Source organism: Bombina bombina, chromosome 2 (assembly GCF_027579735.1).
Source record: "Bombina bombina isolate aBomBom1 chromosome 2, aBomBom1.pri, whole genome shotgun sequence".
Lineage (NCBI taxonomy): Eukaryota > Metazoa > Chordata > Amphibia > Anura > Bombinatoridae > Bombina > Bombina bombina.
This window is the reverse complement of record NC_069500.1, coordinates 1,126,790,228-1,126,818,058: the sequence shown is the minus strand read 5'-3', so window position 1 is coordinate 1,126,818,058 and position 27,831 is coordinate 1,126,790,228.

Below are 27,831 nucleotides of genomic sequence, written 5' to 3'. Positions count from 1 at the left end.
AAATTATAGATAAAATCTGGGGCCAAATAAATATTAATTATTTATATTTTCAAGGATAGTAGATTGTCTGGAAATATTTGAATTATAATGATTTTGTATATATTTATTGTAAGATATAATCTGTTTCTGGAAATATTATATCACTTTAGTAAAATTAGCATTTGTGGTAACAATTGTGGCAACATAGTATTTGATTGTGGATACAAATTATACACCTGGCAATCAAAAAGAAGGTAAAAGGAGGAGTTTTCAGGCAGACTTAAGGCTACACAGATCTGCAACTAATTACAAACTCAGCCGGAAGAAGCCCAATGCTTTGTGGGTGAAACGCGCGTAGCTGCTTTAAATGCCGGTGGAGTAACAGCTGATCTCTACCGAGCACATGCTGAAGTCCAGATTATATTGTGGAGATGAAAGGAGCCAAACTACAGCGTCCTGCAAACAAGTAAGGCGTGGGATACACCACTAAGTGCCCTGCACATTCAGGATACCTTTGAGACAGAAGGAATTCACAGGACAGGTAATATTGTTCTATCAACAGAAGCGGAGATTTATTTATAATGATATCCGGGATCAACTGACTGCCATAGTAGCTGCTGTGTAAGTAGCGATGTTACAGAACACTGTACAATTACCTGTCTTGCAACATCTAATCCTAAGTCGATCTTAGGCTAACTGTGAACGCTATGATAACTGCTGTTGTGGAAATTGAGATTAATAACAACGGAACTGTTCACGTTACCTGTCTCTTTAAATAGACTTTCACTGTTTGCAGGATGTTTCATATTGTTGGAGACCTATTTACGGGACTGTGTTGTCTCAATAAGTAAACCAGGATTCAGTTTATATATACCCTGGAATAGAGGCCTCTATATAGGGTTCCTTAATACGATTCACAGATTTATATGGGACTTTCAGTCAATTTAATTCTGTTGCCACAACAATTTTGAATATGTACACTATGTTTTGTTGCTATGATTTTGATTTCTGATAAATGTGATTTATAACTTGACCTGCTATTTGCCTGTGTTTTCTAGAGGTCAGTACTAATCAGATTAATTTTATTTACTTTATTTATCCCAATGTGCTGGATTAAGAGTTACTATCTTCTCTTTTAGTTCTATATCCAATTATTTAACTCTCCGTGCACAGGTGGAAGGGGATTAATTTTGGGGGGTACCCCACTAATCCTTTCATTTTTGGGGGAGTAATTATATATAAATGGAGTGCTGATGCATTATATACTATATATATATCTGTGTATGTGTATACATCTCTGTTAAAGCACTTTGCAGCCTTTTTTTCTAACACCTTAGACCTCATATCTTTGAGCCCTTATAACATTTTTCTGCAATACTTTTTTTTTAATATTTTTATTAGATAGTGTTGTTAAGAGTGTAACTGTACTTTTACATGTATTTCTGATGTGTTTTGACACACTTTTTTGTTTCTCGAAACAGTTAACCAAAGCACTGAGGTTGCACTATCCTGATACATGGTAAACTGAACTGTGCTCAAATGATCACGTTTACTTTCAACTTGTAATACGAGCGCTACATCCAACTAACTGCGATAAACTTGTTAGTTTGCCACTCAACATCTTGCTCTCTGTAGGAACACAAGTAAGTTGCTTACTTCTTTTTAACTTATTTATTTTTATGTTTACTTTTATTTAGCATTATTTTTTATAGACAAAAGAGGAATAATAATAAGCATTTTTCCAAGAGTCTTTCGTGTTCTGACATACATTTTTTACACGAATGTAACCAACTCAGCATATGCTGGAAAATTACTTGTAGGAGCATACAGCGTTTTAAGACCTGCTGAGTGCAGATGACATCAAACATGATGTTACTGAGAGCACACAAACCCTGTACCAGTAGCAAATGCACCTATTATAGCAGAGTCCATTGTAACAAACATGTTGCCTGGAGTAAAGTTTAAGAGACATATACCACTTTGAAATAGTAATATGAAATCCATAATTATGTGTACTAAACAACACATTCTATTTATATTATTATATTTTATTTATTTTTTTGATTTTTAAACAAACTTTATTTATAAAATAAAATCAGTATACATGTTACATATCATAACTATCAATAATACAGTCACCAATACAATACATTCACCAAAACATATACAGCTCATGGATCTTCTTTTAAAAGGGAAAAATAACGTTGGCAATCTAGATTAACATCATATTAAGATCCACACATCATATAATTCCTCTAGTTCCAACTTATTACATAATAAAGTTGTAATCTAACAGATATCAGTGCATGGCTCATCCCTCATCGCTCTAGCACATTTTACAAAGCAATAATTAGATAATGCAGTATATCATATATCAACCTGTGAGGTGTTGTTGAGATTTGCTAAGTATTCCTATATTGCATCTGGGTTGTAAGGTGAGGGTGTAGGGTGAGTAATATCGTCTGTCAAAGAGTGTAGATATTCCTCCCAGATAAAGGAGATGTCATGAAATTCCCCCAGTTTTCCCATTTTGATGTAATGATATTGTTCTAGCTTTAAGGCCACTGTCACTCTACCTCTCCAAAACTGTAGTGTTGGTAGTGTGTTTTTCTTCCAATTATAAGGGATATACCTCTTGGCCGTATTTATCATGATCGTCAAAAGTTGAAGTCTGTACATACAGCGTATCTTGGGGCGAACATTGAACAAGAGTGCCCATGGTGTATGGGGAATGGGGGAACCTAGGGCTCTTCCCATTTCTCTTCCTATGTCTAGCCAATATTGCTTTACAATGGGACATGTCCAGCATATATGTGTAAATGTGCCTCTGTCCTCGCACCCCCTCCAGCATTTTGCATCATAAGTGGGAATCATTTTCTCTAGTTTGTCTGGAGTATAGTGCCATCTGCAAAGCAGTTTGGTATTCATTTCAGCAACCTGTAAGGATGAGGTTGAGGAGCTCATTTGCCTGTAAATCATGTCCCATGTTTTAAGTGAGGGGTGTTCATTTAGTTCGGATTCCCATCTTGCAACATATGTTGGTGGTTGTGTGGTCTGGTGTGCTATAAGTAGTTTGTAAGAGATGGATAAGGTACCGTTACTCGGTAGTATCGCGTGGCACATAGACTCAAAGGGTGTCAGGGGTCTAGATATGTTGGCCTTATGTGGGTGCGTCTGATGGCTGTGTGAAATTTGATGGTATGCCAACCAGTGATTGTGATCAAGGCTTAGTATATCCAAGACCTCTTGCTTAGTTTTAAGCTTACCGTTTTGTAAAACCTTGTACCAATGCGTGGTCTGGCTTAGCGTTAGCATATTTTGATCACGTGTGTGGGGTAGGGTAAGGGACTGGGTATCGTAGGTTAGTGGAGTCAGTGGAGATTGTAGGGACGAAATTGATTTATGTGACCTCAAAATCCTATTCCATACCTTGAAAGTTTCCTGAACTGTAATTGGGCGCTCTGGCTGGGTAGTACCAGTACTCCTTTGGTTACCTGGTGACCAGCATTGTCCTCCTAAGTGGGAAGTCCCACAGAGCTCAGTTTCTAAAGTTACCCATTCTTTATGGGCAGCATGCTTGCACCAGTCCACAATCCTGGACATATGGATTGCGCAATTATACAGTTGTAGATTAGGTACCCCTAGTCCTCCTTGTAATTTATTATGATACAAAGTCTGTGTAGCGACTCTTGGTCGTTTATTGCTCCATATGAAGGAGTTAATAATTTTCTGTAACTGATATAGTGATTTGTCTGGGATGGGGATAGGGAGTACTTGAAGGAGGTAAAGGATTTTTGGAAGAATAATCATTTTTATAGAGTTAATTCTACCTATCCAAGATAAAGGTTTTTGTTTCCAGGAAGCCAGAATAGATATAACGTGTGTTATAAGAGGATCAAGATTCAGTGGGATTATTTTATTCAGGTAGGGGGTAATGTATACACCTAAATATTTGAGTGCTACCGGTTGGTGTCTAAATTGGTGTGCCATTAAATGATATAACTCGTGTTGTGGAGTTCCTATATTAATAAACTCTGATTTGGAGTAATTGATACGAAAGTGTGACATCTCTCCGAATTCGTGTAAAGTTACCATGAGTGCGGGCACTGAAGTTTCTAAATGCGTTAAAGTTAAAATGATATCGTCCGCATATAAGGAGGTTTTGTATTCTGTGTGATTTACAGTTATTCCTTTGATATCTGGGTTACCTCTAATGTATGTGGCCAACACTTCTATTGCCAATATGAACAGCGTGGGGGACAAGGGGCATCCCTGTTGGGTTCCGTTCTTGATTGTAAATGGTTCAGATAGAAAATCGTTCAATTTAATTTTGGCTGTAGGATTATTATATAGTGCAAAGATTTTAGTAAGGAACTCAGTGTTAAAGCCGAATTTTAGAAGTGTATTTTTAAGGAAGGACCAATTCAGACGGTCAAATGCTTTTTCAGCATCCATAGATAAGACTACAGCAGGGATATTTTGTTTACTTGCATGTTCTATGAGATTAATGATTTTAGTGGAATTGTCCCTAGCATCTCTATTTGGGGTAAATCCTACTTGATTGAGATGTATTAAGTTTGGGAGTACTTTGCTTAGACGGGTGGCGAGAATTTTGGCATAGAGCTTAACATCCACATTTAGTAAAGAAATGGGACGGAAATTTGAGGGGGTCATGGCTGGCTTGCCCGGCTTAGGCAAAACCACAACATGTGCTTCTAGCATCGAGGGCGGAAATTTAGCCCCTTGACTTATCTCATTAAAGATTGTAGCCAAGTGTGGAGCCAGATCCTCCTGGAAAACTTTATAATATTTTGTAGAGAACCCATCTGGGCCCGGGCTTTTCCCATTTTTTAGTGTTTGTATGGCCTTCTTGATTTCTGGTATAGAAAAGGGCAAGTTAAGTTGTTCTAATTGGGCCTCTGTTAGCTTGGGTAAATGACAGTTTTTAAGGTATCTATCTAATGTACTATTGAAATGGGATAAGTCATCAGTAGGAGATAAGTTATACAGGTCCGAATAATAAGAGTGGAACGCCTGGAGAATTTCGGGGGTAGTTGTTAATGTTGATTTGTTTGGGGGTTTTAGTTCATATATGTGCGTTTTAAGTTTCTTTCTTTTTAGGGCCCTTGCTAGATATTTACCGGCTCTATTATTCTCATATTGAAAAAAACTATTTGTTTTATGCACAAGATTATGGTGTTCTAATTGCAAAAAGTCATCTAGAGCTTGCCTGACTTTCATTATTTCAGTCAGAATACAATCATCTAACGGAGAGTGCTTGTGTAAGTGTTCCAGGTCTGAGAGTTTAGTGGTAAGGTTGTCGTATTCTACCCGTTGGGCATGTCTTAATTGGGCTCTTAATTTGATAAATTCTCCCCTGAGCGAGCATTTATGTGCCTCCCAGACCGCAAATTGGTTGGGAGTTGAGGGAACGTTTATCTGAAAATATTCCTCTATGACTCTGTGCAATTTATCGATATGATCTACCTTGTTAAGCAATGTATCATCCAAGTTCCATAGAAATGGTACATCTGTATGTTCTGGCCATGTGATATGCAGCGAGACTGCTGAATGGTCTGACCAGGCTGTGGGGGGGATTGAACATTTTTTAACCTGTGTGAGACCTTTTTGATTAGTGAGAAAATAATCAATCCTACTGTGTGATTTGTTGGGATGGGAGTAGAACGTATAGTCCCTGGTGCTAGGATGCTGAAGTCTCCAAATGTCAAATAACTTATGGAGTTTAAGTTGCTTCCAAAAATATGTATGAAATTTCGTCCTATGTGTTAGGCAGGGGTTGTTGCTATCTAAGTGTGGCTGGAAGTGTAGATTAAAGTCTCCGCCCATATAAATTGGTCCTGTTGAGATGTCTAATATACAATTAAACAGTTGTACAAAAAAGGGTTTTGGCTTGCTATTGGGTGCATAAAGATTGATAAATGTAACCGGGCGTCCATATAGGAGGCCTTTCAGTCCCAGAAATCGGCCTTCATTATCTGATTCTTGTTTGATTAATGTGAAGTGTACACTCCTTTTCATTAAAATGCTCACGCCACATTTTTTAGAAGGTCCTGTGCTGTGAAAATGTTGTGTATAAGTTTGTCCTAGATATTTTGGTATGTTTCCCTTTCTAAAGTGGGTCTCCTGGAGGAAGAGTATATCGGCCCGCCTTTTGGAAATATCTGAGAGGGCTTTTGATTGTTTGCATGGCGAGTTAAGACCTTTAGCATTTTGGGAAAAGAGGACTAGGGAGTGTGGCTTGTTAGAGTTGTGACAAGACATTATCTTGGTGTAATTGCCAGCTAAACTTGTGAGTATTTGAATTTGTCAAGCCTATAGTGACTGTACAAGTGGCGAAAAATTTTTTCCCAGAATAACACAGTTTGAACATGTATTAGCTTCATACAAACAGTGAAAACAAACAATATATTTGTGCAGAAAAACAGTGTCAACACATTGCATAATAAAGAACTGTAGAATTATAAAAACAAACAAATCTCTAAGTCTGAAACCAGACATAAAAAAAGATATAACACTAACGGGGGGAAAACAAACATAAGGTCCTTTATTTTGTAAACATAAAGTTCTTACCCATCCCAAAAGTAGGAAAAGGGCTTAAATATTAACGTCCTGGGGACTATATAAGCTTTGGGCAAGAGCCTTGCATTACTTCATGCGGTGTTAAACAGTTTGTGTTATGAGTAAGTAAGCTGGATACGATACCTTTCTCGTCGCAGCTCACCAGGAATCAAAGTCCAGCATATGTCCATCAGTAAGGGAGCCCGAGGATCGGGCCACACGTAGAAGTGTCAAGAAACACATATGTTATAGCTCTAGTCCTCCTCCGATTCAGAGGGGCTAGTGTCTCTAGATGAGGGTTGCTGCTTTCCGGGTTTTTCCATTATTGATGGTGTTTTGTCCGGCAGGGGCATCTTGGTTTGCCATTTTGCAGGGTCAGTATTTGATCTTTTGTTGACTCTTCGTTGGTCCGTCGTCAGAGGTGTTAAATCCATTGAATGGTCAATGCCTAGATCTTTGCTGAAGTTATTCATGTCCTCGGGCTTGTTACATATCCATCTTTTATTGTCCTGTATGACCATGAGGTGGGTGGGGAAACCCCATCTATACGGGATTTTCTTGTTGCGAAGTAATGTTGTTAAAGGAGTAAATTCTTTTCGTCTCTGCAACGTTCTCGTTGAGAGATCCTGGTAGAATTGTATAACATTACCCCTGAACCTTACAGGCTGTTGTCGTCGGGATTGATTAAGAAGCATTTCTTTTTCAAGAAAATTTTTATATCTGATAATAATATCTCTAGGTGGAGCCCTGTCTGGAGGCCTAGGCCGGAGAGCCCTGTGGGCCCGTACCCACAGAATATCTTCTGTGTATGATTTGTCCTTGATAGTGGAGAAGAGGGCCTGTAAATATTCTGGAAAGTCTCTAGGTAAAACGGATTCAGGAACTCCTCTTAGTCGCAAGTTTTTCCTCCTACTCCTATTCTCTAAATCATCTATTTTATCCATTAGTGCTTCAATATTCTCCTGTTGTGAAGTAGAGCTATTATCAATACGGATAATGTCTTCCCTGATTTCATCAGTTTCTGCTTCCAGCATTTCAACTCTAGAGCTCATAGTTTGAATTTCTTGCTTGAGTTCTGTGAGTTCTTCTCTAAGGCATTTTCTAAAGATTTCTGAAATTTCCTGCTTGGATGCAAAATGAGATAGGAGTGAAGCAGGGATTGAAGTGGTCTCTTCAGGTGTAGGCCCAGGTGCAGGGCTTGGGGGCTGTGTACTAGGGGGAGGTTTATTTTTACCAGCCAAAGTATTTGTGGGAGAGTGTTCTGTAGCAAAGTAAGATGGCATTGTGTGGGTTTTAGTTGCTGGCACTTTGGTGATTCTATCTGACTTATTTAGTCTTCTGGATGCCATTTAAAAAGGTTGCACACTATCCCCTTAGATGTGGCCACTTCGTATAAGGGATACCCCTGTCTGTCAGCAGTCACCACCCGACTATTATAAAGTCACTTTTCCTTGTGTGTTTGAGGGTGCAAGCTTCTGCCCACATGCACCTCTTTATCTGTATAATCAGCAGTTGGATGAAGCAGTGTAAGTGCAGCGCTGGTAGCGTTATTTTATGGCCCTGTGGTAATGGCGTTTTAAAAGCCCTGCCCTCGTGGGCTAGGTTTGTGCATAAACTCACCCCTGTTCCGATTTTGAAGCCGTGACAGCGCTCCCCTGTACGCCGGAGTCCCCGCTCAGCCAGCTCAAGTTAGCCACAGCCTTCTATAGTATAATGCTGTAATGTGGGCTGCGCGGGGAGCGGTGCGAGTGAACCGGACCTGGTTGCAGTGTCGTTAAGATGGCACCCGCTGCGTGTGTAGCCTAGGTCTGTACTGACCACTTTGCCGCTTCTCTTCGTAGCTTTTGGAAGTCCGGGCGATATCCCCAGGCTCAGGGTATGCTCCCTTTTCTTGCTGTAGTATATGAGACACGTTTTGGCTATTGTGAGCAGCCCCAGTCAGTGCTTGCAGGACCCTATGTACGGAGCTCCGGATTTATGCGACCATCATGGTTGCTACCAAGCTCCGCCCCCCATTATTATATTTTTTTAATAATTTATCTTGCCTTTAATTTAACTCTGGAAATTCTTGATTTTGCAAGTCAGAAAATTGAAAGTGTACACTACAGACTTCACGAGCCCGACCCTAAATTCCCCCAGCAAGGGGTTAAATACAATTCTGCGAAACAGTGCAATTTAAAAAAAAAAAAAAAAAAGAAATAAAAATGTCTGGCCTTGTCTACTCCAGTAATAATTGACTCCTACAAATAAGGCAAGTAATGTTGAGTGCATTTGGCCATTCAAAAACAGTTGCAGTAAACACGGTAGTAACCTGTTTGTAAAGCTTTCATGTCAGGCCCCCCTTTATGAAACTGCGTATTAAGCTTTGGGGATGTTACAATACAGGCTTACTTATCTGAGACTACAAACAAAAGTTAAGAAGCACATGAACTTAGAGGTTTCAGATGTTAAACAACCTAGAGTCATTAGGCTGGGATGACTGACTAGCCCTGCTCTCATGTAAATAAACAGGTAGTTATCACATTTTAGTTCCTTAATTTAATGAAAGACTGTGTGATTAAATTAAGTTTGCAAGAAAGGAAAATGTAAATGTAATTGACACTCGTATAGAGTAAGTATATGGTTCTCTGAAAGTAATCAGGAAAATAAAGCTGAAATACCCTTTTACACTCATTCAAATCTAGACAATATTAGAATTAAAGTGATATTAAACATTAATTATATTTTATAAGCATTGCGTTGAGGTTTTCCCCGCCTCCTTCTAGTCTTAAGTGTCACCATGTTTAAATATATCAATGACTACATTCCAGTGTTGACCTGTTTGCGCATGTGCAGCAACTTTCCTTCAGATACCTGCAGTGCAAGCTAGGTTCCATAATGACAGCACCCATGATTAGAAGGAGATGCATTTAGTGTTCTTTTAAATGTGATTTTTTTCATTATATAAGACCTGGGAAGCTATGTTAAAAAACAGAAAGGCTGAACAAGTACCGAATTGTTGGAAATATAATATAAATCGATATATAGTGCAAAACAGATTAAAGGGACATTCCAGTCAAAAATAAAATGCAAATAGATAAATTACATATTTGGATAGAAACATATTTGCAATATACATATATTGTCAATAATGCTTCTAGTAAAAATTATCACGAGTTTAGTGTTAGAATTGTCCTCTTCATGTGCATGTGAAGCATAGCTAGATAATGCACCAGTATCTTAAATACTGCAGCTGATCAGAGAGCCATTGTGGCTTGTATCATGTAAGCAATTAACAAATTGAGTCATTTACCACATGATACAAGCAACATAGGCTTTCTTAGCAAGTGCTGTGTTTAAAATGCTGACACATTGAGCATATTTAAATACACTGTATTATATAGCTTTTATGAGAAGCATTTTGCTAATTCTTGTATATTGCAAAAATTATTCTATTCAAAAGTGAATTTTAGCTGGAATGTTTTTTTAATTATGTAGTAACCATTTAGAGCTAGAATGTGAGTTACTGGAAGTAATCTGTAAAATAAGATTTTAACATAATTCCAAACCAGTCAAGCTATGTTAAAAATGACTGAATAGTGTATCATAGTTTTCTTTCTTACTAAAAAAAAAAACTTAAGATGTGATGGATTTTTGCAAATGCATTTATGGGAGATAATATAATAGAGACTATTCACAACAGAGGCTTTTCTTAGATGCACAAGAATGGAGAAATGTAATGTAATATGAGCAGACAGTATCAATATGCACAAGGAATGTTGGCAATACTTAACCCATGATGTCAAGACACATACACGGATGCGCCGTGAGAGATTGAGAGCTTGAGGGGGGATAGAGAGAGCAAAAGTGGGGGGATAAAGAGAGGGGGGAAAGACAGCAAAAGAGAGGGGGAGAGACAGCAAAAGAGAGGGGGAGAGACAGTAAAAGAGAGGGGGAGAGAGAGCAAAAAGAGGGGGGAGAGAGAGCAAAAAGAGGGGGGGGAGAGAGAGAGCAAAAGAGAGGAAGAGAGACAGCAAAAGAGAGAGGAGAGAGAGAGCAAAAAAGAGGTGGAAAGAGAGCACAAAAGAGGGGGAGAGCTCCAAAGAGAGGGGGGAGAGAGAGAGCGTCAAAGAGGGGGAGAGAGAGAACTCAAAAGAGAGGGGGAGAGAGAGAGCGCAAAAGAGGGGGGACAGAGAGAGCGCAAAAGAGAAGGGGGAGAGAGAGCACAAAAGAGAAGGGAGGGAGAGCAAAAGAGGGGGGAGAGAGAGCAAAAGAGGGGGGAGAGAGAGCAAAAGAGGGGAGAGAGAGCAAAAGAGGGGGAGAGAGAGAGCAAAAGAGGGGGAGAGAGAGAGCAAAAGAGGGGGAGAGAGCAAAAAATAGAGGGGGGAGAGAGAGGGAGCAAGGGTTGGAACCACGGTACTTAAGAAAATTGGCCCGTGTACATGGACTTTAGGTAGGAGTAGTATTATTATAAAAGAATAAAATTATATACAGGGATAGATATATACAAATAGAGTTATATTCATTTAAAAATGTTTAGAACATATATACCTATGTGAAAAAGTTTTTTTCATGTTTTCAGGAATTTGACTGCAAAGGGCTCCAGTATATATATCAGGCTGTCTAGGAGTGATATAATCCTGTTAAAAGGATAGCTGTGTAAAAACAGTATTTTGAAGCACTGTGCTAATTTCCTATGCAAATATTTACATTGATTTAATTTTGAGACATGGAGGATTTTAATTTCAGTTTTTTATCTCCCCCCATAATTTTAATGAATTTTGGTTTAACCTTGAAAATAGCTTTATCAATGCAGCAACCAGAAATATATCTCCTACTGATGAGTTCCAAATAGAACGAAACAGGCTGTCTAGGAGTGATTTCTGATTTGCTGCTATAATCCTGTTAAAAAAATAGCTGTGTAAAAACAGTATTTTTGAAGCAAAAAAACTGAGAATTTGCATATCTAATTTGCATAGCTTACCCAGAATTCTCTTGTGCATTGGTAACATTGTATATGAGTTATTTTTGGGGACAAAGCAAGCAGGGATTCTTGCCTAGATGTACTAATTTCCTATGCAAATATTTACATTGATATATATATATATATATATATATATATATAAAGTTAGCACAGAAGAAGGGCACTCTCAGGATTTGTAGAAAGCAGAATATTTTCTTTATTCACAGAACATTAGTACATGGTCGACGTTTCGGCCCCCAGTTGGGCCTTCATCAGGACAAGTACAATCTGAAAAGACAAACAAGTGGACATATACTAGAAACATAAAACAATATGGACAACACAAAACATGACATAGACTACCTATATAACCATCACCAAAAAAAAATACAAAATAATAATAATAAAAACAGACTGCATAGTCTGTAAAGGGGATCTCCCAACCTTCAACAAAGGATACCCATAGAGCAAATCAGGAATGTGTAAGGCTAAGATGGAAAAGCAAATACTGAGATGTAGTAGGAATAACACCAATAATAACAGCAACTGAGAGCTGCAAACACATTGCTGACATAACTCATGCTACTTTTCAACAAAGAATATCAAAGAACAAGTCGAGGGCATATATACCATAAATGTACAAAATAAATAATATACAAAAAGAGAAGACACATCAGAAACAACGATGGTGTAGGTAAATCAAAGCTAGGGTAATGTCAAATCTAAGCAAACACACTTGCGGTATAAATACCTAATCACAGTGGCATATATAACATATAAGACCAAAGCAGTAATATTACCAACTAAACCAAACACCCGCAAACAGCAATAAGAAATAGAGACTAGGCCAAGCATACGCAAAGGTGGAGATGGTGAAAATAAAATAATGTACCTACAGACTAATGCACAAACATATACGGCCGAAAAATGATAGCATAATAATGGACATTCTGCTAAGTGATTAACAACTCATATAGACCAGAAACAACTAACAAGGCACAGGGGGAATAAGCATGTATCAAAATGTTTATACACACACCTGACAAATGTACATAGACATAACGGAACTACAGGTGAAAGAGATTCAGAGAACGGTCAAGGCCCATATTTCAAAGAGACAAAACTGCAAAGATATAAATGAGTATGCACTGATATTAAGGGCAAAGGAATCAATATATACATAACGCCAAACACCACCTAATCCGCGAATATGCAGCACCTGGTACTAGCCCATAACATATTATCAGAGTCGGCAAGCTGTAACAAACCGAGGGGTAGAGAGAACCAACCCCACCTAAAACATACGGTACAACGAGACAATGCAAGAGATAGCATTACATTACCTTAGGACTGCCGAGTGGCAATGAACATAGATCCAAAGTAGAAGGGTGGAGGTTGATGCAGGGCAACGCCTTAAAAAAGCACTCCACCTGGTTGGAGTGCTGGGCTACAAGCTATTTGACTTTCTGATATATATATATATATATATATATATATATATATATATATATATATATACACACACACACACACACACACACACATACACACACTGCGCAAGGAGAAACACACTTGGCCTACCCGCATCTGGCGTGGAGTGGGCTTGGCCGGATGGGCCTGACATGGGCGTGGTCGGCATGATGTGGTGCGGGCCAGGTGTGACACGGGTGGAGCTCGAGGGGGGATAGAGAGAGCAGAAGTGGGGGGATAAAGAGAGGGGGGAAAGACAGCAAAAGAGAGGGGGAGAGACAGCAAAATAGAGACAGCAAAAGAGAGGGGGGAGAAAGAGCAAAAAGAGGGGGGAGAGAGCAAAAAAGAGGTGGAAAGAGAGCACAAAAGAGGGGGGAGAGATAGAGCGCAAAAGAGGGGGGAGAGAGAGAGCGCAAAAGAGGGGGGAGAGAGAGAGCGCAAAAGAGAAGGGGGAGAGAGAGCGCAAAAGAGAATGGGGAGAGAGTGCAAAAGAGAATGGGGAGAGAGCGCAAAAGAGAATGGGGAGAGAGCGCAAAAGAGAAGGGGGAGAGTGCAAAAGAGAGGGGGGAGAGAGAGCAAAAGAGGGGGAGAGAAAGCAAAAGAGAGGGGGGAGAGAGAGAGCAAAAGAGAGGGGGGAGAAAGAGCAAAAGAGAGGGGGAGAACGCAAAAGAGGGGGAGAGAGCGCAAAAGAGGGGGGAGAGAGTGCAAAAGAGGGGGAGAGAGCGCAAAAGAGGGGGAGAGAGCGCAAAAGAGAGGGGGAGAGAGCGCAAAACATAATTTATGTTTACCTGATAAATTTGTTTCTCTTGTGATGTATCGAGTCCACGGATTCATCCTTACTTGTGGGATATTCTCCTCCCCTACAGGAAGTGGAAAAGAGAGCACCCACAGCAGAGCTGCCTATATAGCTCCACCCCCCAGTCATTTGACCGAAGGCTAGGAAGAAAAAGGAGAAACCATAGGGTGCAGTGGAGACTGAAAGTTTAAAAATAAAAATATATATGCCTGTCTTGAAAAACAGGGTGGGCCGTGGACTCGATACATCACAAGAGAAATAAATTTATCAGGTAAGCATAAATTATGTTTTCTCTTGTAAGATGTATTGAGTCCACGGATTCATCCTTACTTGTGGGATACCAATACCAAAGCTTTAGGACACGGATGAAGGGAGGGACAAGACAGAGACCTTAAATGGAAGGCACCACTGCTTGTAGAACCTTTCTCCCAAAAATAGCCTCCGAAGAAGCAAAAGTATTGAATTTGTTAAATTTGGAAAAAGTATGAAGCGAAGACCAAGTCGCCGCCTTACAAATCTGTTCAACAGAAGCCTCATTTTTAAAAGCCCATGTGGAAGCCACAGCTCTAGTAGAATGAGCAGTAATCCTTTCAGGAGGCTGCCGTCCAGCAGTCTCATAGGCCAAACGGATGATGCTTTTCAGCCAAAAGGAAAGAGAGGTAGCCGTAGCCCTTTGTCCTCTCCGCTTACCAGAATAAACAACAAACAAAGAAGTTGTTTGACGGAAATCTTTAGTTGCTTGTAAGTAGAATTTTAAAGCATGAGCCACATCAAGATTGTGTAACAGAAGTTCCTTCTTAGATGAAGGATTAGGACACAAAGAAGGAACCCCAATCTCTTGATTGATATTCTTATTAGAAACAACCTTAGGAGGAAACCCAGGTTTGGTACGTAAAACCACCTTATCTGCATGGAAAACAAGGTAAGGGGAATCGCATTGTAAAGCAGATAGCTCAGAAACTCTTCGAGCCGAAGAGATAGCTACTAAAAACAAAACTTTCCAAGATAGAAGCTTAATATCTATGGAATGCATAGGTTCAAACGGAACCCCTTGAAAAAATTTAAGAACTAAGTTTAGGCTCCATGGCGGAGTAACAGGTTTAAATACAGGCTTGATTCTGACCAAAGCCTGACTAAATGATTTAACGTCTGGGACATCTGCCAGACGTTTGTGAAGTAGAATAGACAAAGCAGATATTTGACCTTTAAGAGAACTAGCAGATAATCCCTTCTCCAAACCATCTTGGAGAAAAGACAATATTCTATGAATCCTAATCTTACTCCACGAGTAACCTTTGGATTCACACCAATAAAGATATTTGCGCCAAATCTTATGATAAATCTTCCTGGTGACAGGCTTTCTAGCCTGAATCAGGGTATCAATGACTGATTCAGAGAAACCACACTTTGATAAAATCATGTGTTCAATCTTCAAGCAGTCAGACGCAGAGAAATTAGATTTGAATGCGTCAACGGCCCTTGAATTAGAAGGTCCCGCCTCATTGGCAGAGTCCACGGTGGAACCAAGGACATGTCCACTAGGTCTGTATACCAAGTCCTGCGTGGCCACGCAGGAGCTATCAGAATTACCGAAGCTCTCTCCTGCTTGATTCTGGCAACCAGACGTGGGAGGAGAGGAAATGGTGGAAATACATAAGCCAGATTGAAGGACCAAGGCACTGCTAGAGCATCTATCAGTACTGCCTTGGGATCCCGGGACCTGGACCCTTAATGAGGAAGTTTGGCATTCTGAAGAGACGCCATCAGATCCAATTCTAGTGTGCCCCATAGCTGAATCAGCTGGGCGAATACCTCCGGATGGAGTTCCCACTCCCCCGGATGAAGAGTCTGACGACTTAGAAAATCCGCCTCCCAGTTCTCCTGGAATGTGGATTGCTGAGAGATGGCAAGAGTGATCCTCTGCCCACCGGATTATTTTGGTTACCTCCATCATTGCTAGAGAACTCCTTGTTCCTCCCTGATGATTGATATAAGCTACAGTGGTGGTGATGTCTGACTGAAACCTGATGAATTTGGCCGCAGCAAGCTGAGGCAACGCCTGAAGCGCATTGAAAATTGCTCTCAGTTCTAAAATGTTTATCGGGAGGAGAGCTTCCTCCCGAGACCATAAGCCCTGTGCTTTCAGGGAGTTCCAGACTGCACCCCAGCCTAGCAGGCTGGCATCTGTCATTACAATCAGCCACTCTGGCCTGCGGAAGCACATTCCCTGAGACAGGTGGTCCTGAGACAACCACCAGAGAAGAGAATCTCTGGTCTCCTGGTCCAGATGCAGTTGAGGAGATAAGTCTGCATAATCCCCATTCCACTGTTTGAGCATGCATAGTTGCAGTGGTCTGAGATGTAGACGGGCAAAAGGAACTATGTCCATTGCCGCTACCATGAGTCCGATTACCTCCATACACTGAGCCACTGAAGGCCGAGGAATGGAATGAAGAGCTCGGCAAGTGGATAAGAGTTTTAACTTTCTGACCTCCGTCAGAAATATTTTAATTTCTACCGAGTCTATCAGAGTCCCTAGGAAGGAAACTCTTGTAAGAGGGAAGAGAGAACTCTTTTTTTATGTTCACCTTCCACCCGTGAGATGTCAGAAAAGCCAACATGATGTCTGTGTGTCGACGCCTGAATTAAGATTCGTCTAGATAAGGCACCACTGCTATGCCCCTTGGTCGTAGAACCGCCAGAAGGGACCCTAACACTTTTGTGAAAATTCTGGGAGCTGTGGCCAACCCGAAAGGAAGGGCCACAAACTGGTAATGCCTGTTTAGAAAGGCGAATCTGAGGAATTGATGATGATCTCTGTGCATAGTCATATATTGACCCTCCTGGATCAGCGGTAGAATAGTCCAAATAGTCTCTATCTTGAATGATGGAACTTGTTTAGAATTTTGAGGTCCAAGATTGGTCTGAAAGTTCCCTCTTTCTTGGGCACAACAAACAGGTTTGAATAAAACTCTAGCCCCTGTTCCTCCTTTGGGACTGGGTGAATCACCCCCATGGTATGTAGGTCTTCTACACAGCGTAAGAACGCCTCTCTCTTTGTCTGGTTTACAGACAATCGAGAAATGTGAACTCTCCCCCTTGGAAGGGAGCCCTTGAATTCAAGAAGATATCCCTGGGACACAATTTCTAAAGCCTAGGGATCCTGAACATCTCTTGCCCAAGTCTGAGTGAAGAGAGAGAGTCTGCCCCCTACTAGATCCGGTCCCGGACTGGGGGCTACCCCTTCATGCTGTCTTAGAGGCAGCTGCAGGCTTCTTGGCCTGTTTACCCTTGTTCCAAGCCTGGTTAGGTCTCCAGACTGACTTGGATTGGGCAAAATTCCCCTCTTGCTTTGTAGCAAAGGAAGCTGAAGCGGGACCATTCTTAAAGTTCTGAAAGGAACGAAAATTATTTTGTTTGGCCCTCATCTTATTTGATCTATCCTGAGGGAGGGCATGACCTTTCCCTCCAGTAATGTCTGAAATAATCTCCTTCAGTTCAGGCCCGAATAGGGTCTTACCTTTGAAAGAAATGTTCAAAAGTTTAGATTTAGATGACACATCAGCAGACCAGGACTTAAGCCATAACGCCCTGCGTGCTAAAATGGCAAAACCTGAATTCTTTGCCACTAATTTAGCCAGTTGAAAAGCGGCATCTGTAATAAAAGAATTAGCCAACTTAAGTGCCTTAATTCTGTCCATAATTTCCTCTAATGGAGTCTCCATTTGAAGAGCCTCTTCTAGAGCCTCAACCCAGAGAGCAGCTGCAGTCGTTACAGGAACAATGCACGCAATAGGTTGGAGAGAAAAACCTTGATGAACAAAAATGTTCTTCAGGAGACCCTCTAATTTTTTATCCATAGGATCTTTGAAAGCACAACTGTCTTCGATAGGTATAGTTGTACGCTTAGACAGAGTATAAATAGGTCCCTCCACCTTAGGAACTGTCTGCCATGAGTCCCTTATGGTATCAGATATGGGAAACATTTTCTTAAAAACAGGAGGGGGAGTGAACGGAATACCTGGTCTATCCCACTCCTTAGCAATAATATTGACAATCCTCTTAGGGACTGGAAAAACATCAGTGTAAACAGCAACCTCTAAGTATCTATCCATTTTACACAATTTCTCTGGGACCACTTTAGGGTCACAATCATCTAGAGTCGCTAATACCTCCCTGAGCAATAAGCGGAGGTGTTCAAGCTTAAATTTAAAGGCCGTCATATCAGAATCTGTCTGAGGAAGCGTCTTTCCTGAATCAGAAATTTCTCCCTCAGATAACAAAACCCTTGCCCCTTCAGAGCATTGTGAGGGAATATCAGAAACGGCTACTAAAGCATGAGACGGCTCAGCATTTTTCCTTAACCCAGAGCAGTCCCGCTTTCCTTGTAAACCAGGCAGTTTGGATAAAACCTCAGTGAGGGTTGTATTCATAACTGTGGCCATGTCTTGTAAAGTAAATGAATGTGACGCACTAGAGGTACTTGGCGTCACTTGTGCGGGCATTACTGGTTGTGACACTTGGGGAGAGCTAGATGGCGAACCCTCATTTACTTCTGAGAATCATCTATTGCTCTATTTTTAAGTGCTAATATATGTTCTTTATAATTTATAGACATATCAGTACATTTGGGACACATTCTAAGAGGGGGTTCCACAATGGCTTCCAAACATATTGAACAAGGATTTTTCTTGGTATCAGACATGTTAAACATGCTAGTAATGTAACAAGCAAGCTTGGAAAACACTGTAATCAAAGTAAATAACACTTAGAAATAAAACGGTACTGTGCCTTTAAGAGAAAAAAAGCTGCATAAGTTCTGCAAAACAGTGTAAAAAAGCAGTAAACTTAACGAAATGTTTACAGTAGTACCTTACAGCCTTAGTAACTTTGCACAACTATGCAAATAAACAATGAACCCCTTAATGGCAAAACTGGATTGAAAAAAACTCAAAACCGGTAAAAAAGACTTTCAGCACCTTGCCACAGCTCTGCTGTGGTCCTTACCTGCCCTTCAGAACGATTTGTGGGGAAAAAAACCTCCTTTACAGCCCTCAAACACAGCAGGAACCTCTAGAAAAGCAGTTGGATGACTCTTAAGGAAAAGAAACTGTGCAACTGAGGCGCGAAAATAGGCTCCTCCCACCTCACTCAATGTTTTGAGGCCTATTAGAAAAACACCTGAGTGTCTCTAATTAACCATGTGGGTTAAAAAACCATAACACAAGCCACAATGACCCCTTCAGTCCCTTCAAAAAATGTTATAATTGCATCATTTACTGAACAAACAAAAAAATGTTTTTTCCTAAGTGTGTCACCAGTAACAAATGAGCCCTTCAAGCAATCTGAAATTCCTATCCAAGAGTCTGAATACAGCTTACCCTTTCCCCATGGGGATATTGCCAGCCTTTTCTAGAATAAACCAGTGTTATATAGCGCTAAGGTCTAAAAACTTATCCAAGCCTCTCCCTAACCACCTCTCCAAATGGCTATATAAAAAACAGGGTATCAAAATATAAAATGAGAGTGCGCTAAAAGCAAGAATAAATACCACACTTAATCTCTAAAAAATTCTCTAAAAAATTATAGGGGTTTAATAAAAATAATTATACATATATATAACAGGTAAAAATTACTAACATCAAAATTAAAGGGACGTCTCCCTATAAAAAGTTAATCGTAAAAATACCACCAATATATTCCAAAAAAAATTAATTGTTAAAATTGCATTTTTCATCCGTTTGTATAAAGACCAAAGAGTATAGTCAGATCGATGTAGGCCACTGGTAATTGCAATAAAATTAATCCGCAAATGTTCAGGGACCAACAGTTGGTAGTGATCCAAAAATGAATAACAATGTTGCAGAATAGTTTTAGTAACTTTGTAGCAGTTCTTAAATAGATAAGTGCCTGAAGTTTAAAGACAGTGTTCCACCTTTTATATGCAATTATCGAAGATACTTGTGTATATATTGGATTTCATGACCCTTTAATGCAGTTTAGCCTGCAAACCGTTCCCCCAACTGAAGTTTTCCTGTACTCTTCAGCCCTTGTGAGAACAGCAGGTGATCTTAGTTACAAAGTGCTAAAATCATAATCCTCCTTGCAGAAATCTTCATCTCTTTTTATGCCAAAGAGTAAATAGTACACACCGGCACCATTTAAAATAACAAACTTTTGCTTGAGAAATAAAAAACTAACATTTTAGTCACCACACTCGCTCTGCACTTCCTAGTTACTTAGAGTAGGCAAAGAGAATGACGGGGGGTGGGGCTAAGGGGGGAGCTATATAGGCAGCTCTGCTGTGGGTGCTCTCTTTGCCACTTTCTGTAGGGGAGGAGAATATCCCACAAGTAAGGATGAATCCGTGGACTCGATACATCTTACAAGAGAAAAGAGAGGGGGAGAGAGCGCAAAAGAGGGGGGAGAGAGCGCAAAAGAGGGGGGAGAGAGAGCAAAATAGAGGGGAAAGAGCCCAAAATTGAGGGGAGAGGGTGCAAAAGAGAGGGCAAATAGCACAAAAGAGAGGGGGAGAAAGCGCAAAAAAGAGGGGAGAGAGCGAGCAAAAGAGAGGGGGTGAGAGAGAGCAAAAGAGAGGGGAAAGTGCGCAAAAGATAGGGGGAGAGAGCGCAAAAGAGAGGGGGGAGAGAGCGCAAAAGAGGGGGGGAGAGCACAAAAGAGGGGGGGAGAGAGAGCAAAAGAGGGGGGAAAGAGAGCAAAAGAGGGGGGAAAGAGAGCAAAAGAGGGGGAGAGAGCAAAAGAGGGGGAGAGAGCAAAAGAGGGGGAGAGAGAGCAAAAGAGGGGGGAGAGAGCAGAAGAGGGGGAAGAGAGCAGAAGAGGGGGAAGAGAGAAGAAGAGGGGGAAGAGAGCAGAAGAGGGGGAAGAGAGCAGAAGAGGGGCGGGGAAGAGAGAGCACAAAAGAGAGGGGAAAGTGCGCAAAAGATAGGGGGAGAGAGCGCAAAAGAGAGGGGGGAGAGAGCGCAAAAGAGGGGGGGAGAGCACAAAAGAGGGGGGAGAGAGAGCAAAAGAGGGGGGAAAGAGAGCAAAAGAGGGGGAGAGAGCAAAAGAGGGGGAGAGAGCAAAAGAGGGGGAGAGAGCAAAAGAGGGGGAGAGAGCAAAAGAGGGGGAGAGAGAGCAAAAGAGGGGGGAGAGAGCAGAAGAGGGGGAAGAGAGCAGAAGAGGGGGAAGAGAGCAGAAGAGGGGGAAGAGAGAAGAAGAGGGGGAAGAGAGCAGAAGAAGGGGAAGAGAGCAGAAGAGGGGCGGGGAAGAGAGAGCACAAAAGAGAGGGGGGGAGAGAGAGGGAGCAAGGGTTGGAACCGCGGTACTTAAGAAAATTGGCCCGTGTACACAGACTTTAGGAGTAGTATTATTATAAAATAATAAAATTAGATACAGGGATAGATATATACAAATATATAAATAGAGTTATATGTATTTAAAAATGTTTAGAACATATATACCTATGTGAAAAAGTTTTTGTCATGTTTTCAGGAATTTGACTGCAAAGGGCTCCAATATATATATATATATATATATACATATATATATATATATATATATACACACACTGTATATGTACTGTACATATTTAACATTTCAGTTGTTCTTCACTTACAGTATAATGTCCTTTTTTTAACGTAAATACCTATTTCTCTTTATATCTGTATATACCTGTACCTGTTTATCTATTCCCATATATATTTTACATTAACAGCATCAGATATAATTAATAATGAAAGGACATTATTTTCATTGCAAAGAACCTATTAATGTAAAATATGCATTTTTCACATCATGTTTCGCGATTTTGATTAGAAACCTTCAAATATATGAAGGGATTTAATAAAATAGAAGCTGAAAGCATTTTTCACAAAAAAATAAATGCCAAAACAAGGGGTCACAATCTAAAGTTAGAGGGTAGCAGATTCAGGAGAAATTTAAGGAAGCATTTTTTTTACAGAAAGGGTGGTGGATTCATGGAATAAACATCCATTTGAGGTGGTAAACACAAAGACTGTAAAGGAATTTAAAAATGCCTGGGACATGCATAAGGCTATCCTAAGGAAAAAGTAACATGTAATATGGGTAGACATGATGGGCCTTTTTGGTTCTTATCTACCGTCAAATTCTATGTTTCTATGTTTCTATCTTTCGCGATTTTGATTTAACACGATCGGGTTAATGTACATGAAAACTTAGTAATCTTATAGCATGTTATTGAAATATAACATAAAATATTTCTAAAAAAAAATTGTAAAAATTATTAAACATACTTTAAATATTGTAAATAATCCATAGTATATAGCTAAACTTTTTACAGTATGTTTATGAGAGCGTAATTCTATAGGCTTTAATGGGAACTGGGTCCTCAGCCATCAGATGCCACATGAGAACTAGCAGCGAAGGGGGTAAGTTGTGCAGCGAAGGGCAGCAAATTGAAATATATACTGTATACAGGGAGTGCAGAATTATTAGGCAAGTTGTATTTTTGAGGATTCATTTTATTATTGAACAACAACCATGTTCTCAATGAACCCAAAAAACTCATTAATATCAAAGCTGAATAGTTGTGGAAGTAGTTTTTAGTTTGTTTTTAGTTATAGCTATTTTAGGGGGATATCTGTGTGTGCAGGTGACTATTACTGTGCATAATTATTAGGCAACTTAACAAAAAACAAATATATACCCATTTCAATTATTTATTTTTACCAGTGAAACCAATATAACATCTCAACATTCACAAATATACATTTCTGACATTCAAAAACAAAACAAAAACAAATCAGTGACCAATATAGCCACCTTTCTTTGCAAGGACACTCAAAAGCCTGCCATCCATGGATTCTGTCAGTGTTTTGATCTGTTCACCATCAACATTGCGTGCAGCATCAACCACAGCCTCCCAGACACTGTTCAGAGAGGTGTACTGTTTTCCCTCCTTGTAAATCTCACATTTGATGATGGACCACAGGTTCTCAATGGGGTTCAGATCAGGTGAACAAGGAGGCCATGTCATTAGATTTTCTTCTTTTATACCCTTTCTTGCCAGCCACGCTGTGGAGTACTTGGACGTGTGTGATGGAGCATTGTCCTGCATGAAAATCATGTTTTTCTTGAAGGATGCAGACTTCTTCCTGTACCACTGCTTGAAGAAGGTGTCTTCCAGAAACTGGCAGTAGGACTGGGAGTTGAGCTTGACTCCATCCTCAACCCGAAAAGGCCCCACAAGCTCATCTTTGATGATACCAGCCAAAACCAGTACTCCACCTCCACCTTGCTGGCGTCTGAGTCGGACTGGAGCTCTCTGCCCTTTACCAATCCAGCCACAGGCCCATCCATCTGGCCCATCAAGACTCACTCTCATTTCATCAGTCCATAAAACCTTAGAAAAATCAGTCTTGAGATATTTCTTGGCCCAGTCTTGACGTTTCAGCTTGTGTGTCTTGTTCAGTGGTGGTCGTCTTTCAGCCTTTCTTACCTTGGCCATGTCTCTGAGTATTGCACACCTTGTGCTTTTGGGCACTCCAGTGATGTTGCAGATCTGAAATATGGCCAAACTGGTGGCAAGTGGCATCTTGGCAGCTGCACGCTTGACTTTTCTCAGTTCATGGGCAGTTATTTTGCGCCTTGGTTTTTCCTCACCCTTCTTGCGACCCTGTTGACTATTTTGAATGAAACGCTTGATTGTTCGATGATCACGCTTCAGAAGCTTTGCAATTTTAAGAGTGCTGCATCCCTCTGCAAGATATCTCACTATTTTTGACTTTTCTGAGCCTGTCATTTCCTTCTTTTGACCCATTTTGCCAAAGGAAAGGAAGTTGCCTAATAATTATGCACACCTGATATAGGGTGTTGATGTCATTAGATCACAGCCCTTCTCATTACAGAGATGCACATCACCTAATATGCTTAATTGGTAGTAGGCTTTCGAGCCTATACAGCTTGGAGTAAGACAACATGCATAAAGAGGATGATGTGGTCAAAATACTCATTTGCCTAATAATTCTGCACTCCCTGTATATGTATATGCTTATATATATATATATATATATATATATATATGTGCTGATATATGTACATACACATATTAACACATAAATATATATGTATATAAATATATATATTTTCAGCGAACACACATTCCCCTAGACCGCAATGTAAAGGCATTTTTCAGTGCCATTTTTTTTTCTAACACTCCACACCTGCCAACATTAAGCCCAAAAAACTGTCGTTCAGTTATTTTAAATACAATTAAAGATTCTACATTTTATTATTTTAATAAAGGCATACTTTATATTATTTTGGGGCCTATTGGGGACATTTATAAAGTTAATTTGAGATCTTATCTCTGGTTAATTTTATGAGCGCTTATTGCTCACGCGACTTTGCGCTACCAATAACTAGCCACTTGTAATAGTTGGATATGTATTGAATTTACGGGTGTATGATAAATTAGCGCTCCACTTGTAATCTAGCCCATTATGTGTAATATTTTAATTATGCGCCTTAAGATTACTTAACACCCGACAGTGTTAAAATCTAAATCGTGAAACACAATGTGCAAAATGCATATTTTACATTCTTATGTTCTTCACATAGAAAATAACGTACTTTTTATAATTAAATATATATTTCTGTATATACTATATATGATATCGTTCATGTAAAATGCATATCTATACCTATTTATATAGCTATATAAATATAAATACAGGTATAGGTACCTGTATATATACTGCATGTGTGTAGTTCTCTGGGGCCTAGATTTGGAGTTCGGCGGTAAAAGGGCTGTTAACGCTCCGCGGGTTTTTTTCTGGCCGCACCATAAATTTAACTCTGGTATCGAGAGTTCAAACAAATGCTGCGTTAGGCTCCAAAAAAGGAGCGTAGAGCATATTTACCGCAAATGCAACTCTCGATACCAGAGTTGCTTACGGACGCGGCCGGCATCAAAAACGTGCTCGTGCACGATTCCCCCATAGGAAACAATTTGAGCTGAAAAAAAAACCTAACACCTTCAAAAAAGCAGCGTTCAGCTCTTAACGCAGCCCCATTGTTTCCTATGGGGAAACACTTCCTACGTCTGCACCTAACACTCTAACATGTACCCCGAGTCTAAGCACCCCTAACCTTACACTTATTAACCCCTAATCTGCCGCCCCCGCTATCGCTGACCCCTGCATTACACTTTTAACCCCTAATCTTCCGCTCCGTAAACCGCCGCCACCTACGTTATCCCTATGTACCCCTAATCTGCTGCCCTAACATCGCCGACCCCTATGTTATATTTATTAACCCCTAATCTGCCCCCCACAACGTCGCCGACACCTACCTACACTTATTAACCCCTAATCTGCCGAGCGGACCTGAGCGCTACTATAATAAAGTTATTAACCCCTAATCCGCCTCACTAACCCTATCATAAATAGTATTAACCCCTAATCTGCCCTCCCTAACATCGCCGACACCTACCTTCAATTATTAACCCCTAATCTGCCGACCGGAGCTCACCGCTATTCTAATAAATGTATTAACCCCTAAAGCTAAGTCTAACCCTAACACTAACACCCCCCTAAGTTAAATATAATTTTTATCTAACGAAATAAATTAACTCTTATTAAATAAATGATTCCTATTTAAAGCTAAATACTTACCTGTAAAATAAATCCTAATATAGCTACAATATAAATTATAATTATATTATAGCTATTTTAGGATTAATATTTATTTTACAGGCAACTTTGTAATTATTTTAACCAGGTACAATAGCTATTAAATAGTTAAGAACTATTTAATAGTTACCTAGTTAAAATAATAACAAATTTACCTGTAAAATAAATCCTAACCTAAGATATAATTAAACCTAACACTACCCTATCAATAAAATAATTAAATAAACTACCTACAATTACCTACAATTAACCTAACACTACACTATCAATAAATTAATTAAACACAATTGCTACAAATAAATACAATTAAATAAACTATCTAAAGTACAAAAAATAAAAAAGAACTAAGTTACAGAAAATAATAAAATATTTACAAACATAAGAAAAATATTACAACAATTTTAAACTAATTACACCTACTCTAAGCCCCCTAATAAAATAACAAAGCCCCCCAAAATAAAAAATTCCCTACCCTATTCTAAAATACAAATATTACAAGCTCTTTTACCTTACCAGCCCTGAACAGGGCCCTTTGCGGGGCATGCCCCAAGAATTTCAGCTCTTTTGCCTGTAAAAAAAAACATACAATACCCCCCCCCCCAACATTACAACCCACCACCCACATACCCCTAATCTAACCCAAACCCCCCTTAAATAAACCTAACACTACCCCCCTGATGATCTTCCTACCTTGTCTTCACCATGCCAGGTTCACCGATCCGTCCTGGCTCCAAGATCTTCATCCAACCCAAGCGGGGGCTAGACATCCACTGAAGAAGTCCAGAAGAGGGTCCAAAGTCTTCCTCCTATCCGGCAAGAAGAGGACATCCGGACCGGCAAACATCTTCTCCAAGCGGCATCTTCTATCTTCTTCCATCCGATGACGACCGGCTCCATCTTGAAGACCTCCAGCGCGGATCCATCCTCTTCTTCCGACGACTAGACGACGAATGACGGTTCCTTTAAGGGACGTCATCCAAGATGGCGTCCCTCGAATTCCGATTGGCTGATAGGATTCTATCAGCCAATCGGAATTAAGGTAGGAATTTTCTGATTGGCTGATGGAATCAGCCAATCAGAATATAGTTCAATCCGATTGGCTGATCCAATCAGCCAATCAGATTGAGCTCGCATTCTATTGGCTGATCGGAACAGCCAATAGAATGCGAGCTCAATCTGATTGGCTGATTGGATCAGCCAATCGGATTGAACTATATTCTGATTGGCTGATTCCATCAGCCAATCAGAAAATTCCTACCTTAATTCCGATTGGCTGATAGAATCCTATCAGCCAATCGGAATTCGAGGGACGCCATCTTGGATGACGTCCCTTAAAGGAACCGTCATTCGTCGTCTAGTCGTCGGAAGAAGAGGATGGATCCGCGCTGGAGGTCTTCAAGATGGAGCCGGTCGTCATCGGATGGAAGAAGATAGAAGATGCCGCTTGGAGAAGATGTTTGCCGGTCCGGATGTCCTCTTCTTGCCGGATAGGAGGAAGACTTTGGACCCTCTTCTGGACTTCTTCAGTGGATGTCTAGCCCCCGCTTGGGTTGGATGAAGATCTTGGAGCCAGGACGGATCGGTGAACCTGGCATGGTGAAGACAAGGTAGGAAGATCATCAGGGGGGTAGTGTTAGGTTTATTTAAGGGGGGTTTGGGTTAGATTAGGGGTATGTGGGTGGTGGGTTGTAATGTTGGGGGGGGGTATTGTATGTTTTTTTTTACAGGCAAAAGAGCTGAAATTCTTGGGGCATGCCCCGCAAAGGGCCCTGTTCAGGGCTGGTAAGGTAAAAGAGCTTGTAATATTTGTATTTTAGAATAGGGTAGGGAATTTTTTATTTTGGGGGGCTTTGTTATTTTATTAGGGGGCTTAGAGTAGGTGTAATTAGTTTAAAATTGTTGTAATATTTTTCTTATCTTTGTAAATATTTTATTATTTTCTGTAACTTAGTTCTTTTTTATTTTTTGTACTTTAGATAGTTTATTTAATTTTATTTATTTGTAGCAATTGTGTTTAATTAATTTATTGATAGTGTAGTGTTAGGTTAATTGTAGGTAATTGTAGGTAGTTTATTTAATTATTTTATTGATAGGGTAGTGTTAGGTTTAATTATATCTTAGGTTAGGATTTATTTTACAGGTAAATTTGTTATTATTTTAACTAGGTAACTATTAAATAGTTCTTAACTATTTAATAGCTATTGTACCTGGTTAAAATAATTACAAAGTTGCCTGTAAAATAAATATTAATCCTAAAATAGCTATAATATAATTATAATTTATATTGTAGCTATATTAGGATTTATTTTACAGGTAAGTATTTAGCTTTAAATAGGAATCATTTATTTAATAAGAGTTAATTTATTTCGTTAGATAAAAATTATATTTAACTT